The following is a 15713-nucleotide window of genomic DNA, read 5'->3' on the forward strand; positions in this document are numbered from 1 at the left end:
GAGGCGCACAAGACTAGGTGAAGTGGTGAGGCAGAGAAAGTGCATGCCTAGCTAAGATACATGCGACTCTATTGCAAGAATGCTGTACAAACTTAAGGGAGCAGTGGGCAATAGAATAAAAAAAAAAATGCCCTGCAATCAGCCACCAAGGTATAGACTTGCCAAGGAGGAGAGGAGTTCTCTCCCAACAGGGTTTGGATGATGGTGAGTGTGTCCCCTTCAATCTGTATATTAGAGGGGTTGAGATTCACAATAAGCCTCAAAGATTCCAAAAGAGCAAGAGCCTCACACTCAACAGGTGGGCAGGGGCGTAACTTGATGGCTTGAGCCAGTAAGAATTCTCCCCTATGATCTCTAAGAACTATTCCAGCTCCAGATGAGAATTCATTTGAAGATCCATCCAAAATGAGCTTTAACTAGTTAGGTGGGGGTCTGGACCAATGAAGAGTTTGGGGAGTAGAGGATCCATGGGGGAGGGGTCCCCCATCTGATGTCTAAGCATCTAAACCTGCTTGGATGTCAATGACATGAGCAGAAATGGAGTGAAGCCCCTGAACTGGGTCAAATGCCACCGATAACCAACTTGCAATGTGCCTTCCAAAGATGCTAGAGAATAAGAGAGTGTTGGACTAATAAAGACAGCCTATCAACAAGGTCCCTAACACAATGAGCATCATTACAAAGACCAACTGAAGAACTTTCCCAGATCCGCTTTGACACATAGCAAATCTCATTGGCTTTACACAGGGATCAGCTGTTAAATGATAGCAAACCTCACCATTGGCTTTACACAGGATACACTACTGGTGAGGAGATAAGCACCACTTTGGTCTCTTCTTTTGGAGTAGGTCAGAAGTACAATTCTTTCCTGAACAACTTTCCAACAAAAAGCTCTAATCCTAGGAGGGATAGGCTTGCACCATACCTCCTTCACAGGTAAGAGTTGAATATAGCTAAAAGATGGTTGGGTTAGAACCTTGAAAAAGGAAGCACATGAAAATGATCCAAAGAAGAGAGGGTCCATATCCAGCCATCAAACTTAGAGGGATCAGAATAAATCTCTTCAAGGGTTTGAAGTAAAGCTAGTACACTGGAAAGTTCAAAATCACTTATACTCCCCCTAAAGCCAAAGTCCCAATCAAATCCATTTTCTTGAGTTTGGAACAAGAAAATTGGAGATAAGCTCATTTTTGACAGTGCAAATAAAGAAGGATATTAGTCCTTGAGAGAGGAGGTTCCTAACAAGACATGTTCCTAGAATTTCATATGGTCCCACACTAAAGATCATAGCTTACAAAAGGAAGGAATAATGGTAGAACTGCATTAATTACTTTCCAAGCAGAAGCTCGGGTTGCCCTATCCAACACTCTAGCATCCCATCCATTGACCAACAGCCCATGTATGCTTACCACCACCTTTGCCTACAACTTGTCCCTGTCTTTTGGCATCCTCTATACCCAAATTTCCCACTATCTACTTGCTTATTTGACATATGAATAGCTAATATGCACAATGAATGCTATTTCTTTAGAAATCATTTTTAAATAACAAAGATAAAGTTCTAGACCTTTTAAATAGGTAATATAATGTTAGAATTCAAAAAAAAAGTATGTAATATTATAATAGTTCATCATCCTCTATAGATGTGTCCACAAGCAATGTTTTAAAACGCGGAGGCGTGATGCGAGGCGTCCACTACCTAGAGGCGTGAGGCGCAGTTTAGAACGCAAGAGGCGTAAGCCTCCTTAAAAGGAGGGGGGTTAGGAGGAGGAAGGGGGGATCTCATTTTTTCTTTATTTTTAATAAAAACCTTTTATATTAAGAAGAATAAAGATGCATAGGATTAGTTGAAAGGGGGGATCTTGTCGAAGCGGAGCAAGACCCCCCCCCCCTTACTCAAAAAAAAAACAAAAAAAAACAAATTGGGCTTGCATCGAAATTCGCCCCCCAGTCGAAGGGGCAGCGGACAAACCACTTTCTTTCCCCTTATCTTTTCTTCCCTTCCCTTTCCTTTTCTTTTCTTTCCTTTTCTCTTTTTTTTCTTCCCTTTCTTTTCCTTTCCTTTCCTTTTTTTTTTTCTTTTTTCTTTTTTCTTTCTGTCTTTTTTATATAAGATGTGCATGAGGCGTACGCCTCTAACACACCTCATGAAAAAAACGCATGAGGCGTATGCCTTAGAGGTGTCAGCGCCTCTAGCATACGCCTTAGGGCGTTTTGGGAGCACCTCACCTGGAGGCGCGCACGCCTTTTAAAACACTGTCCACAAGTACTTGTTTTTTCTTCTTGGTGAATCAAACAGCCAAATACATGTTGAATCCTGATTCCACTTTTGTGTCCATGCAAAACCATTCTAAACTCAAAACAAATCCTCCAACTTCAACCCATATACCCAAGAAATATTAAGAACATTTCCAGCAGCATCTTCAATTTAATCTTTCCTAATAGTTTTATTATACAGTTCTTTCTCTCTTTTTCAATTCTAAAAACACACTTTTCTTGCATGCTCTTCACCAATGACCACCTAAAAAGAAAATCCCCAATACCTTGCCAGCTTGAACCTCTTTTTCAGCCACCAAGTTTATATACACCTTCTATATAAACCACCAACTTGAACCTCATTGAGAGGGTATTAACTAGAGGTGGCAATTGAGCGACTTGGATTTGAGTTGAGCTTCAACCCGAACCATCTAACCTGCCAACCCATTAATGACCGATTTAAATAAAAATAAATGGCTTGGGTTCAACCCAACCCACATAACCCATTAACTTTGTAACAACTTTAATTTTATGAAATGACTTAAGAGTTAAAACCAACTTTTTATAATGGCATGGTTAGTCATGGTCTAATGGTAAGAATGCCTGTCCTTCACGTAGGTTTTCTAGGTTCAAATGACATCACTTGCACATAGTTTTTACAAGGGGAATTTGAATGGAGTTGATCATTTGGATTAGTAATTAAAGAAAGTTGTAGAGAAGATGGGCCAAATGGCCCATAGGCTGTTACTGTATGTTATCTTTATGTTCTTCTCTGTAATGGGCCTTATTCTGGGCCGATACTCTTTTATGTTTCTCTTTTTGTAATTTCTTGTCCAACTAAAGACCTCTCTTGTAAGTACTAAAAGATTAACTTAATAAAAGTGTATTAGAGAGTTAGAGGGAGGTTATGTTCGAAGCTCTCATCCTCTAACTCTTCTTGCCGCAACTCTCTCTTCTTCTCTAATCTTCTCTTGCTAGTTTCCTTTGTTTCAAACACAGTCCCTACTTCTAGGACTGTTTTTCAACTTGGTATCAGAGTAGGCCACTGCTTGGCGTGTCCCTCATGTGGTTCTAGTCCAGCCAACTACATGAGGAGGTTCTAGGGCTGAGAGTTTACAGTCACCCGCCTAATTCTTGGAGGTCATTGAAGGGTTCCCAAGTTTCTACACACTTAGAGAAGGGTTCGGTGACCAGGAAGAATCAGAGAACAAGTTGCTTTGCCTGATTTAAAATCAGAGAAAAGGGTTTTTTCGAAGTCATCCTAGAGGACAAGTGTTCGGCCTGGTTTATTGTACAAACCAGAGACTCTCTTACTGTAAGTCTTTGCTCAGTTGTTTCTGGGTTAATTTTTCACTGTTCTTGACTGTTAAAAGGGTCGAAGTTTCCTTGGAAACAATGCTACTATTCGGCTATAGCCAAACACACGAAGAGGAATTGGGAAGAGATCCAAGAATGAGCAAGTGGTTTCCCTTGCAACAGATGAAGCTCATACATTCCCAATCACAGATGAGATAACAGGTACTGCTTCAACTCCTTTGGAATCATCTTTTCCAGACCTTGATGTCCCCATTGCTATTAGGAAAGGGAAGCGGAAATGTACTGCACACTGCATTTCCAAACACCTTTCTTATGACCTGCTTTCTCCTTCATACTTTGCCTATCTCTCTTCTGTTGCTTCTAACCCCATTCCTAGGTCTGTCTCAGAAGCTCTTGGGATTCCAGAATGGAGAGATGCCATGGAAACCGAAATGGATGCTCTACATGCAAATGGTACTTGGGAGGTGGTGGATTTGCCTGAAGGGAAGGATCCGGTTGGGTGCAAGTGGGTTTTCACCATTAAATACAGGGTTGATGGAACTATTGAGAGGTACAAGGCTAGGCTTGTTGCAAAAGGGTATACACAGACATATGGGATTGACTACCTGGAGACTTTTGCCCATGTTGCCAAGATGACATCTGTGAGGGTTCTTTTATCTCTGGCAGCTCACTTTGATTGGCCTCTCTATCAGTTGGATGTAAATAATGCATTCCTGAATGGTGACTTACATGAGGAAGTCTACATGTGCCTTCCCCCAGGGATGTATGGGAAAGATATGCAAGGAAAGGTATGCAGATTGAAGAAATCTCTTTATGGTCTCAAACAATCTCCTAGAGCCTGGTTTGAGAGATTTAGAGCTGCACTTGTTAAATTCGTCTATGTTCAGACACAGTCGGATCATACTCTATTTGTGAAGAAAAGTAGATCTTTGGCAATGTATCTCATTGTGTATGTTGATGACATTATACTGACTGGTGATGATGCCTCAGGCATTCTGGCTCTTAAGTCTTTCCTCCGTACAAAATTTGAGATTAAGGATCTGGGGGAGTTGAGATACTTCCTTGGCATAGAAGTTGCCAGATCCAAGGATGGGATCCTTATTTCCCAAAGGAAATATGTTCTTGATTTATTGTCTGAAACTGGAAAATTGGGTGCAAGACCAGTTGCAACTCCCATTGATATGAGTCACAAACTTTCAGCTACAGATGGAACTCTGTTGGAAGACAAAGGGGTTTTTCAGAGACTTCTTGGGAAGCTCCTGTACCTATGCATGACTAGACCAAATATTGCATATGTTGTCAGTTGCATTAGCCAATTCATGCATGCTCCTAGAGATACTCATATGGCAGCAGCAGAACGGATTTTGTGCTATCTGAAAGGCTCTCCAGGGAAAGGAATCCTATTTACCAAACATGACCACTTGAAACTTGAAGCCTATACTGATGCTGACTGGACTGGAAATATGGATGACAGAAGATCTACTTCAGGATATTGCAGTCTGGTGGCTGGTAATGTTGTCTCTTGGAGGAGTAAGAAACAATCTGTTGTGGCCAAATCTTCTGCAGAAGCAGAGTATAGGGCCATGGCACATGGGGTCTAGGAATTGTTGTGGCTAAGGTCCTTAATGGAAGAACTTGGGATTGATCATGACAGACCCATGATGTTGTACTGTGATAATCAGGCTGCCATCAACATTGCTCACAACTCGGTACAACATGATCGAACCAAACATATTGAAGTTGATAGACATTTTATCCGAGAAAGAGTCTCATCCAGAGAAGTGTGCCTTCCATTCGTTACCTCTGAAGGCCAATTGGCAGACTTTCTCACCAAAGGCATCTCCAAGGCAAGACTTCATCATGACATTGGCAAGCTGGGCATGATTGACATCTATGCTCAGCTTGAGGGGGAGTGTAGAGAAGATGGGCCGAATGGCCCATAGGCTGTTACTGTATGTTATCTTTATGTTCTTCTCTGTAATGGGCCTTATTCTGGGCCCATACTCTTTTATGTTTCTCTTTTTGTAATTTCTTGTCCAACTAAGGACCTCTCTTGTAATTACTAAAAGATTAACTTAATAAAAGTGTATTAGAGAGTTAGAGGGAGGTTATGTTCGAAACTCTCATCCTCTAACTCTTCTTGCCGTAGCTCTCTCTTCTTCTCTAATATTCTCTTGCTAGTTTCCTTTGTTTCAAACACAGTCCCTACTTCTAGAACTGCTTTTCAACTAAAGTTAATGGTCATAGTTAATGCATTAGAATTTAAATTATGGGACAATGGGAATTAACGAGAAATCATTAAATTCAAAGAGAGAAGATTGACAATAAAACATGTAGTGAGAATGGACCGAATAGGCCCTAGTGTTCTTTATTTCTTTTAAGTAGTGTTTAAAAGTTATGTTTCTTAGTTATGGGCCTTATGGCCTTCTTTTATTTTCTTTAATTATTTCTTTAGTGTTGGCCACCCCATTAAGGATGTAGAGAAGATGGGCCGAATGACCCATAGACTGTTTGTCTTATTTTGTTTCTTTATTTTCTTTGTTGTAATGGGCCTCAACTTGGGCCTTTTTGTTAGACAGTTTTGTATGCCCTTAGCTTCAATCAAAATTGATGTACTTTATGAGTTTATTGTAAATGAATAAAAGTGCATATTTGATTCATGTTCCCTTGGTATGTTTCTATGTAATACCCTTAAACTGGACACTTATTGAGACTCGTGTTAGTTTAGAATGTTCACAGCCAGTGGGTCGGTCTGGGGAGACCTATCCTAACAAGGCTGACACTGTGGTGCCATCAAATCGGTTGAAGTGCTTGTCTCAGCTACCGGGGTGAGACCCTAGGCACATACAGTGTGGGATTAATTGAATCTTTGAACTGGACCAGATTTTCAGTATTGCCCTGGACCTTGGAGATTGATGGGCAAAACTGGAAAGTTACACCTGACCCCTAGACTCGATTATGATACTGCACTAGGTGTCGGATCAGGCTGTCGTTGATGTACCAATCAGTGAGATCCTTAGCGGGGGTCAAAACCTGGGTATGTCGGGACAATCTGAGAATTCATCTGAGGGGGTGATCATAGTGACAGGATCAACCCCTTTGTCGGACAAAGGTAATGATCGGGGATGCGCTCTCACTGTTGGAAACCAAGACTGTCGGCAACCGATTTCAACCGTTGAGATTTGTTTTGCAAAGTATATTTTATATGAGATATAAAAGTATATACATTATGGTTTCTAAAATGTTTGCAAAAAGATTTTAATTCCCGGGATCCATATAAGTGGAGAGTGCAACACTGTTCCTTGCAGCCGAGGGAGAGGTCCTCTCTTGTCGGGCAGTGTATGATCATTAAGGGCTAAGAGGTTAAGTGTAAGACCATTGAGGATAGTACCTGATGGGCTAATCTTGCATTTGCCCACAGTCCCTGGGTGTTACAAGGTGGCTTGGCCCAGGGACCACTTAGGGTAAGTGTTGGGCCCATAGAGCCCATTCGATGGGTTTCAGGGGGTGCACTGTCTTTAACAGTGTATTCGACCAGGCCTTGTAACAAAGGCTGGGCCGAACCCATGTGGCTAATGTGTAGATCAATGCTTGGGTCCCACGCCATACAAGGAAGCCCAACTGGGCAGCAGTTAGGAAGGTTAAGTGAGCACATAAGCTTGATGGGCCTAAAGCCCATTTCGAACTGGGCTATTTATTTAGTTAATTAAAGGGGCGAATTCTGAGATGGATTAGCAGATAGGATAGGGTCTTAATCCTATCCACTCAGAGAGTCCAGATCTGAATGTGATTCAAATCTAGAAACCTCCTAATGGGATTAGGATAAAGCCAATCTAATCTGCAGATAAGATAAGGGTTTATCCTTATCACTAGAAGAGAAGGTTGATCCAAATATGATTTGGATAAGCACCTCCTAATGGGATTAGGAGCTGATCTTTTGAGTTAACAAAAGTAGGAAGGGGCGGCAGCCTTGAAGGAGACCAACAGGAAACACATCAGATCCTCTTTAGTGCTGAAATCAAGAAGTGAGAATTCTGCACCCTGCGAATACTCTCTTGCCGCCTCCCTGTTCTTGTCGCCCTGTTTGCCAGTTCGATCTCCAGTTGTGGGAGAAGTCAAGATTGGATCTTGACATCAGTTCTTTGAGAAAGAATTGAAAAGGAAGCTATATTCACGTACCATTCTACTGATTCTTGCGAAGGACAGAGTTCTTGGGGAAGAACACTGTTGATTCTCTCCCATTCTCCAGCTGTGGGAGAAGTCAAGATTGGATCTTGACATCAGTCCTTCCTTGGGCGTGAACACTTTCATTGGGAGATATTACTTCTCCGTATCAGGTATTATTCTCTCCCATTCCTTTTGGTTCAGATCTGGTTCAGTTTAAGGTTCAAGATTTATCCTTGAAAATATGATTTTCTAAATAGGGAATGTGATTCCCAATTGAAGGGAGAGGAAAATTTTTTTGAAATTCGCCCCTTATTCCGTAATCTTTGGGCGTCCATGTGATGGACCTCTCATCCTTTCACTTTTCTCTTATGCTATGTCTTTTAATTATCTGCCCAACTAAGGGCCTCTTTGTAAATTACTAAAATTAAGTTAATGAAATATGATTAGGGGTGTAAGAAGAGATTATGTTCGAAAATCTCTCTTTGAACCCTTATTGCTGCCACCTTCTTCTTCCCCTTCTCTCTTCTTGAAACCTGATTTCTGCTATTCTCAATCAATTTTCTACAACATTTTGAACAGCCCTCGTTTCAAAAGGTTGTTTTTCTTCTTGGTATCAGAGCGGGCTCTTCTTCTTCTCTTTTTCTCCTCTTTCTTCCCATACACAGTGTGTATGGAGAACTGAATCGGGTGAATAGTTAAAGAAACTTTCTTCAGCCCAGTTGTTAGTGGTTTCTGGAGAGGAGATTGTCTTTGTCGTCCTCTTGACAGCATCAAGTGTCTTGCCCGAAACCCTAATTAACTGGAGAAATCTTATTACAGGCCCCACAAGGAGTTTGACCTGGGCGCTCAGTGATTGAAAGACTTCTTGTTCTTCATCTTGAAGATCGATTCAAGTTGCTTGGTGTTCTGTGAAGTCTATAATGTGCGGCGGAGTTTTTTCTATTTCTCTTGGGTTCCGGGTGTGACGCAGTTAACAGGTATGACTGCATAGAGGTTGATTCATAGCACAATATTTTTTTTTTTCTTCATTGATTGTGATTTGAAGTTATTAGAGGTTATTTTTGAAATGTTTTAAGAAGATGGACCCTTTAGAAGTTGAAAACAAGCATGTTGTTGAATCCGAACAGGTTCCGGTTGCCTCTGTTGACTCTCTACTGGCTATGACCATAGTAAAGTTAGATGGAACTAATTATTTGGCATGATCACAATCAGTAAAAAATCATATCTACAGTAGAGGCAAATGGGGTTATATCTCCTGGAGGAAGAAGGCTCCCTCGAAAGATGATCCATCCTATGAAAAATGGATGCAAGAAAATTATACTGTAATCGGATGGTTAGTGAACTCAATGCAACCTCAAATTAGTCAACACTATTTGTTGATGTATTCAGCAAAGGAAATATGAGACAGTGTTGCTGAAACCTATTCCCAGAAATTAAATGTAGCCAGAGCATACAAGTTGAGGAGTGATATGAAAATTTTAAGGCAGGGGGAGAAACCTTTGGTTGTTTATTTCCCAATACTGAAATCTCTATGGAAAGAAATTGACTTGATGGAAATTGTAGCCTAGGAAAGCACTAATGATGCTGAGACCTACAGAAAACTTGTTGAGAGAAACATGGTGTTTGAGTTTTTGACAGGGCTGAATCCCGAATATGACATCGCAAAGCAAACTATCTTATCCAAGGATAGTGTTTCATTGTCTCGAGCCTATGCCTTAGTAAGCAGTGAAAAAGCAGGAAAGCAATCTAGGTTCAAGGGGTTAGTTAAATGATCACTTTGCTAATATGGGGGGGTGAAACCTAAGGGAATTACAGGAAATCCAATTGGCTCAAGGAAGAAAAAAATTATTTGCGAGTATTGTAAGAAACCAAAACACACAAAAGGCAAGTGTCGGAAATTGCATCCGGAGCTTCTTCCCCTTTGTTTTCAAAAGAAGTTCGATAATATGAAGGCAGGGAGTGCCAATATTGCTACTAGTCCAGATAGTGACAGATGCCTAACTGAAGAGAGAACTGCTAATGAGCAGTTAGCAACTATGAAGGCAGAGTATGAGAAGTTTGGAAGGATGGTCAGTCACCTAGAGGGTGTAGCCTCTTTTTCCAACCCTCCGAGAAATTCAAACTCTTATGCATTTGCTTATTCAAGTTTATAGGCTTTTGCCAACCATGCAACTATCTCAGGTAATCGTAGGACCCCTTCGATTATTGATTCTGGTGCTTCTGATCATATGACCAATCTTTCTACCTTGTTTATTTCTTATGATTTGCTTCCTAGCCGTGGCAAAATCACCCTAGCTGATGGCTCTCTTGCTCCTATCTCTGGCAAGGGAACCATCAAGGCTACAGACTCTTTGGTACTTCCTTCTACTCTTCATGTACCCAAACTAAATACAAATTTGTTATCTGTAAGTAGCCTAGTCTTTGAACTGCTGTGTAACCTTTTTTTTCCTTCCTACTGTGTTTTTCAGGATCTGGAGTCTTAGAAAGTGGTTGGGAATGGCCATGAGGCGAATGGAATATATCTACTAGATACTCCTGGACAGGGCCATGGACAACCTGGGAAAGCCGCCTTTGGATCCACATCTTTCGAGTCTGTCAGTCGTGTCATGTTATGTCATTTTCGTTTGGGTCATCTTTCTTTTACTTCATTGAGTCATTTATTCCCAGAACTATTTAAGGGAATTAGTTTGTCAAGTCTTCATTGTGAATCTTGTGAGTTGTCAAAACATTGTAGAAGCAGTTACCCTTTGAGTAATAAAAGATCTTTTTCTCCATTCCATATTGTGCACTTTGATGTGTGGGGGCCTTGCCACTTACCCTCTATGGGTGGCTACAAATATTTTATCTTGTTCATTGATGATTTTTCACGATATACTTGGATATTTTTTATGAAGTCCCGTGATGAAGTTCCTAGACTAGTGAGGCAATTCCATGAATTTGTTCTAATCCAATTTGATACCAGAATTAAAATTTTTAGATCTAACAATAAAAAAGAATATTTTGAGAAAAACCTAACCCGTTATCTCACTGATTTGGGGGTTATTCACCAAAACTCCTATGTTAGAACCTTAGAACAGAATGTAGTTACTGAAAGAAAAAACCGGCATATTGTTGAAGTTGCAAGAAGTATCCTATTTGTCTCATATGTCCCTACAAGATTTTGGGGTGATATTGTTCTCACTACAACCTACCTAATCAACCATATGCCATCTAGGGTGTTGGGGTTTAAGTCTCCTTTCAGTCTTCTTCATCTGGGCAAGGACCTTTTTTCTATTCCACTCTGTGTCTTTGGCTGCACTTGCTATGTACATATTCCAAGCATCCAAAGACATAAATTTGAACCAAAAGCCAACAAATGCATTTTCCTTGGTTATTCCCCCACACAAAAGGGTTATTGTTGTTTTGGTTCAAAGATTAGAACTCAGTATGTCTCAATGGATGTCACCTTTGATGAGCTTTTTTCTTTTTATGATCCTTCTCAAGAGAGGCATTGTCCAAAGGGGGAGAATTTGTCACAGTTGTTTGCTCTCCCCCTTCCTGTCCCAGTTGAGTCTTCTTTTGAGCCACTTCCTCCTTCAAATGAGTCAAGGGAGGATCAGTCATCTCATTCTCATTCCAGTGTTCCTATTCCTCTTCCATTACCTCCTCGTCCTCTTTTTAATCCCAGGTTGTACCAACGGCAAAGAACTAGAAGTGAGCAGATTGTTTCCTCTACATCACATGAGCCTCTTGCACTTCTAGTCACAAAAAAGACAACAGGTACTGATACAACCCCTTTGGAGCCATCCTTCCCAGACTTTAATGTTCCTATTGCTATTAGGAAAGGTAAAAGGAAGTGTCCTACACATTGCATTTCCAAACACCTTTCTTATAGTTTGCTCTCTCCTTCATATTTTGGCTATCTTTCTTCTGTTGCTTCTAACCCAATACCCTGGTCTGTGCCAGAAGCTCTTACTATTCCAGAATGAAGGGATGCTATGAGAATAGAAATCGATGCCTTGCATAAGAATGACACTTGGGAAGTGGTTGATTTGTCTGAAGGGAAGGAACCAATAGGCTATAAGTGGGTTTTTACCATCAAATATCATGTTGATGGCACCATTGAAAGGTACAAAGCTAGGCTAGTTGCAAAAGGTTATACACAGACATATGGGCTTGACTATCTGGAGACCTTTGCTCCTGTTGCAAAGATGACTTCTGTGAGAGCTCTGCTATCTCTGGCTGCACACTCAGATTGGCCACTTTACCAGCTGGATGTAAAGAATGCATTTTTGAATGGAGAGTTACATGAGGAGGTCTATATGTCTCTTCCTCCAGGGATGTATGAAACAGATAGGAAGGGAAAGTCTACAAGCTGAAGAAATCTCTTTATGGACTTAAACAGTCCCTAAGGCATGGTTTGAAAGGTTTAGGGCTGTCTTTGTTAACTTTGGCTATGTGCAGACTTAGTCTGATCATACCCTCTTTGTGAAGAGGAAAGGAACTTTGGCAATATATTTGATTGTGTATGTTAATGATATAGTTGTGACTGGTAATGATGTATCAGGGATTAATGATCTTAAATATTTCCTTCATATAGAGTTTGAGATTAAAGATCTAGGGGAATTGAGATATTTTCTTGGCATAGAAGTTGCTCGATCTAAGGATGGGATCATTATCTCTCAACGAAAGTATGTACTTGACTTGCTCACTGAAACAGGGAAGATAAGTGTTACACCAGTTGCTACTCCTATTAATATGAGTCGTAAACTCTCTGCCTTAGATGGAGTATTGTTGAAAGATAAGGGAGTCTTCTAGAGGCTACTTGGAAAACTGCTCGACCTGTGCATGACTCAACCAGACATTGCATATGTTGTCAGTTGCATTAGTTAGTTCATGCATGCTCCCAGGGACACTCACATGGCAGTAGCAAAACGAATTCTGTGTTATTTGAAGGGTTCTCCTAGAAAGGGAATTCTATTTGCTAAGCATGGTCATATGAAACTTGAAGCCTACACAAATGTTGATTGGGCCGGAAATATCAATGACAGAAGATTTACCTCTGGGTACTATAGATTGGTGGCAGGTATTATTGTTTCTTGGAGAAGCAAGAAACAATCAATAGTTGCCAGATCTTCAGCTAAAGCTGAATATAGAGCCATGGATCATGGAGTTCCTGAGCTGCTGTGGCTTCGATCCTTGATGGAGGAACTGGGTATTGAGCATGATAAGCCATTGATGCTATACTGTGATAATCAGGTTGCCATCAACATTGCTCACAATCCAGTGCAACATTACAAAACCAAACATATTGAAGTTGACAGACATTTCATTCGAGAAAGAGTGGCTTCTGGAGAAGTTTGTCTACCTTCCATCACTTCTGAAGGACAGTTAACTGATTTCCTTACCAAAGGCATCCCCAAGGCTAAACTTCAGCATGATACTGGCAAGCTTGGCATGATTGGCATCCATGCTCAACTTGAGGGGGAGTGTAGAGAAGATGGGCCGAATGGCCCATAGACTGTTTGTCTTATTTTGTTTCTTTATGTTCTTTGTTGTAATGGGCCTCAACTTGGGTCTTTTCTCTTATGTTATGTCTTTTAATTATCTGCCCAACTAAGGGCCTCTCAGTAAATTACTAAAATTAAGCTAATGAAATAGGATTAGGGGTGTAAGAGGAGATTATGTTCAAAAATCTCTCTGAACCCTAATTGCTGCCACCTTCTTCTTCCTCTTCTCTCTTCTTGGAACCTGATTTCTACTTATCTCAATCAATTTTCTACAACATTTTGAACAGTCCTCATTTCAAAAGGTTGTTTTTCTTCTAAGGGCATCCAAGTAATTGTACTCAGACTTAGAATTATTAAAAAAAGTGATGAAAGGAGGCTAGAGAGAGATGTTTGAATTCTTCTTTTCTCTCTTCCCTTCTTTTCTTCTTCCACAACCTATTGCTGAAACTTCTTTTCTTCTTCTTTCTCTTTCTCTCTTTTCTTCTTTTCTTGCATTATCTGAATTACTGTAGGTGTAATTTTCAACTAAACAAATAGTATGTTGAGGTGCATTTTCAGCCCCATGGTTGAATTAGCTAACCAGATATGTTAGTGGTCTACAAAACTGACCAGATCGGACCGGTTGACGCTGCCAACACCTATATAAATTGGTTGTTGAACCGATTCAAACTACAAAACCATTCAACTGAGTTTGGACCAGTTCGAACCTGTTAGCTGTTTGGTAAACCAACCTTAACTGGACTGGTTGACTTTGACGATACCTTGGTAAATTGATTGGTTGAACCAGCCCATACAGCTGAAACATTCTAACTGGTCAAGCTTGGGCTAATTCCAGTCCTGTATGATTTGAAGCATATTTGTGTCAAACCCAACTGTTACCACCCATGCTCTACTTTGAATTAATTACAGCAATTGATTACAAACTGAGTTAATGCTAGGTATTAGTGGTTGAATTAATAATTATTTCCAGCAATTAATCAAAAGTTAATACATTAATTATGGATTGAGAAATAATAAAATGAGTTGATTATGAATTATGTCAATGAGTTATTTGAATTTTTTTATCAAATGAGTTATTCACTTATTTGAATTTAAATTAAAGGACAATGGACAATGAGAAATAATGAGAAAATGGCTTCTTAAACTTGTATCATTCATATGTGGTTAACCCACTGGGTGTGGGCAAAGGTGGGTTTCTTCAAGGGTGTGTTTTCTGTTTCAGTGCTTTTACATCATGTGGGCCTGAATTGTAGGGTGTTGGTGTCAAATGTTTATGGTCCAACAGGGGAAGGGGATAACGAGGAGTTGGAGGGAGTTCATAGTAGGGGGGCTTTTCCTTGGCTGTTGGGGGGCAATTTCAATGTTTGTTTAAAGTTAAGTGACAGAAAAGGCAACAAACTGGGATCAAGCTACACGTGGTCAAATGGTCAAGATCCCCCTATTTTAAGGAGGCTGGCTAGATTTCTTTTTAATAGAGAGTCAAGGAGTTATCACTTTGAAGGGAGGACAGGTTTCATTTTGATGAGGAAATTGATGGCTCTATGGGAGGACCTAAAAGTTTGGAACAAGGAGGTTTAGGGGAACATTTCAAATAAAAAAGCTTAATTGCTAAGAAAGATGGCAGACCTGGAGAGATTAGAGGAAAGGGATATATTATCAAGGGAAGGTAAAGGGGAGAAAGAGAGTGTGATAGGGGAATTATTGGAAGTGATTCATATGGAAGAAGTTATGTGGAGGCAGAAGTCAAGAACAATTTGGTTAAAAGGAGATACGAATTTCATGCATAAACAAGGGGTAGGAGGAAAAATAGTTTCATTTCTAGATTGGAAGAGGGTTCTAGAATCATTGATGATCTAAAAGAAGTGATGGAGGAAATTAGAAAATTCTATATCAACTTGTATAAGGCTACCCCAAGTAGAAAGGTTTTCCTGGAACTGGGAAGGATTGGAGAGGGCTTAAGGGATTGGTTGGAAAGGGAGCTTGATGAAAAAGAAATTTGGGATGCAGTAAATACTATGAAAGGTGACAAGGCTCCAAGTCCTGATGGGTTTAATGTATCTTTCTACAAAAATTGCTGGAAAGTGCTAAAAGAGGATTTATTGAGGATGTTTAATGAATTTTGGCATCAAAAGATCATTGAGAGAAGTGCTAATGAAACCTTCACATATCTAATCCCAAAAGTGGAAGGGGCCTCTAAAACCAAAGACTTTAGACCAAATAGCTTGATCTCAAGGCCCTACAAAATCATTGATAAAGTTCTCTCTAGGAGACTAAGATCAGTCTTGCATGATGTTGTGGGCCCAACCCAAATGGCTTTTGTAGAAGGAAGGCAAATTCTTGATGGGGTGATGATTACAAGTGAATGTGTTGACTTAAGGCTGAGAAGTGATCATCGAGGATTAGTTTGTAAGCTTGACACTGAGAAGGCTTATGATCATGTGGATTAGGATTTTTTGGAGGATATCTTGGCTAGGATGGGTTTTG

At 40.3% G+C, this 15713-nt stretch overlaps 1 protein-coding gene across 1 annotated transcript in view; it reads right to left on the bottom strand.

Moving 5' to 3' along the window:
* LOC148842271 (uncharacterized) overlaps nt 1–15713 on the bottom strand; it is a 53367-nt gene that overhangs the window by 22856 nt on the left and 14798 nt on the right. The gene's annotated exons all lie outside the window — the stretch shown is intronic.

The sequence above is a fragment of the Nelumbo lutea genome, chromosome 8 (genome assembly GCF_056320005.1).
Source record: "Nelumbo lutea isolate HS-2025 chromosome 8, American lotus-T2T, whole genome shotgun sequence".
Classification (NCBI taxonomy): domain Eukaryota; kingdom Viridiplantae; phylum Streptophyta; class Magnoliopsida; order Proteales; family Nelumbonaceae; genus Nelumbo; species Nelumbo lutea.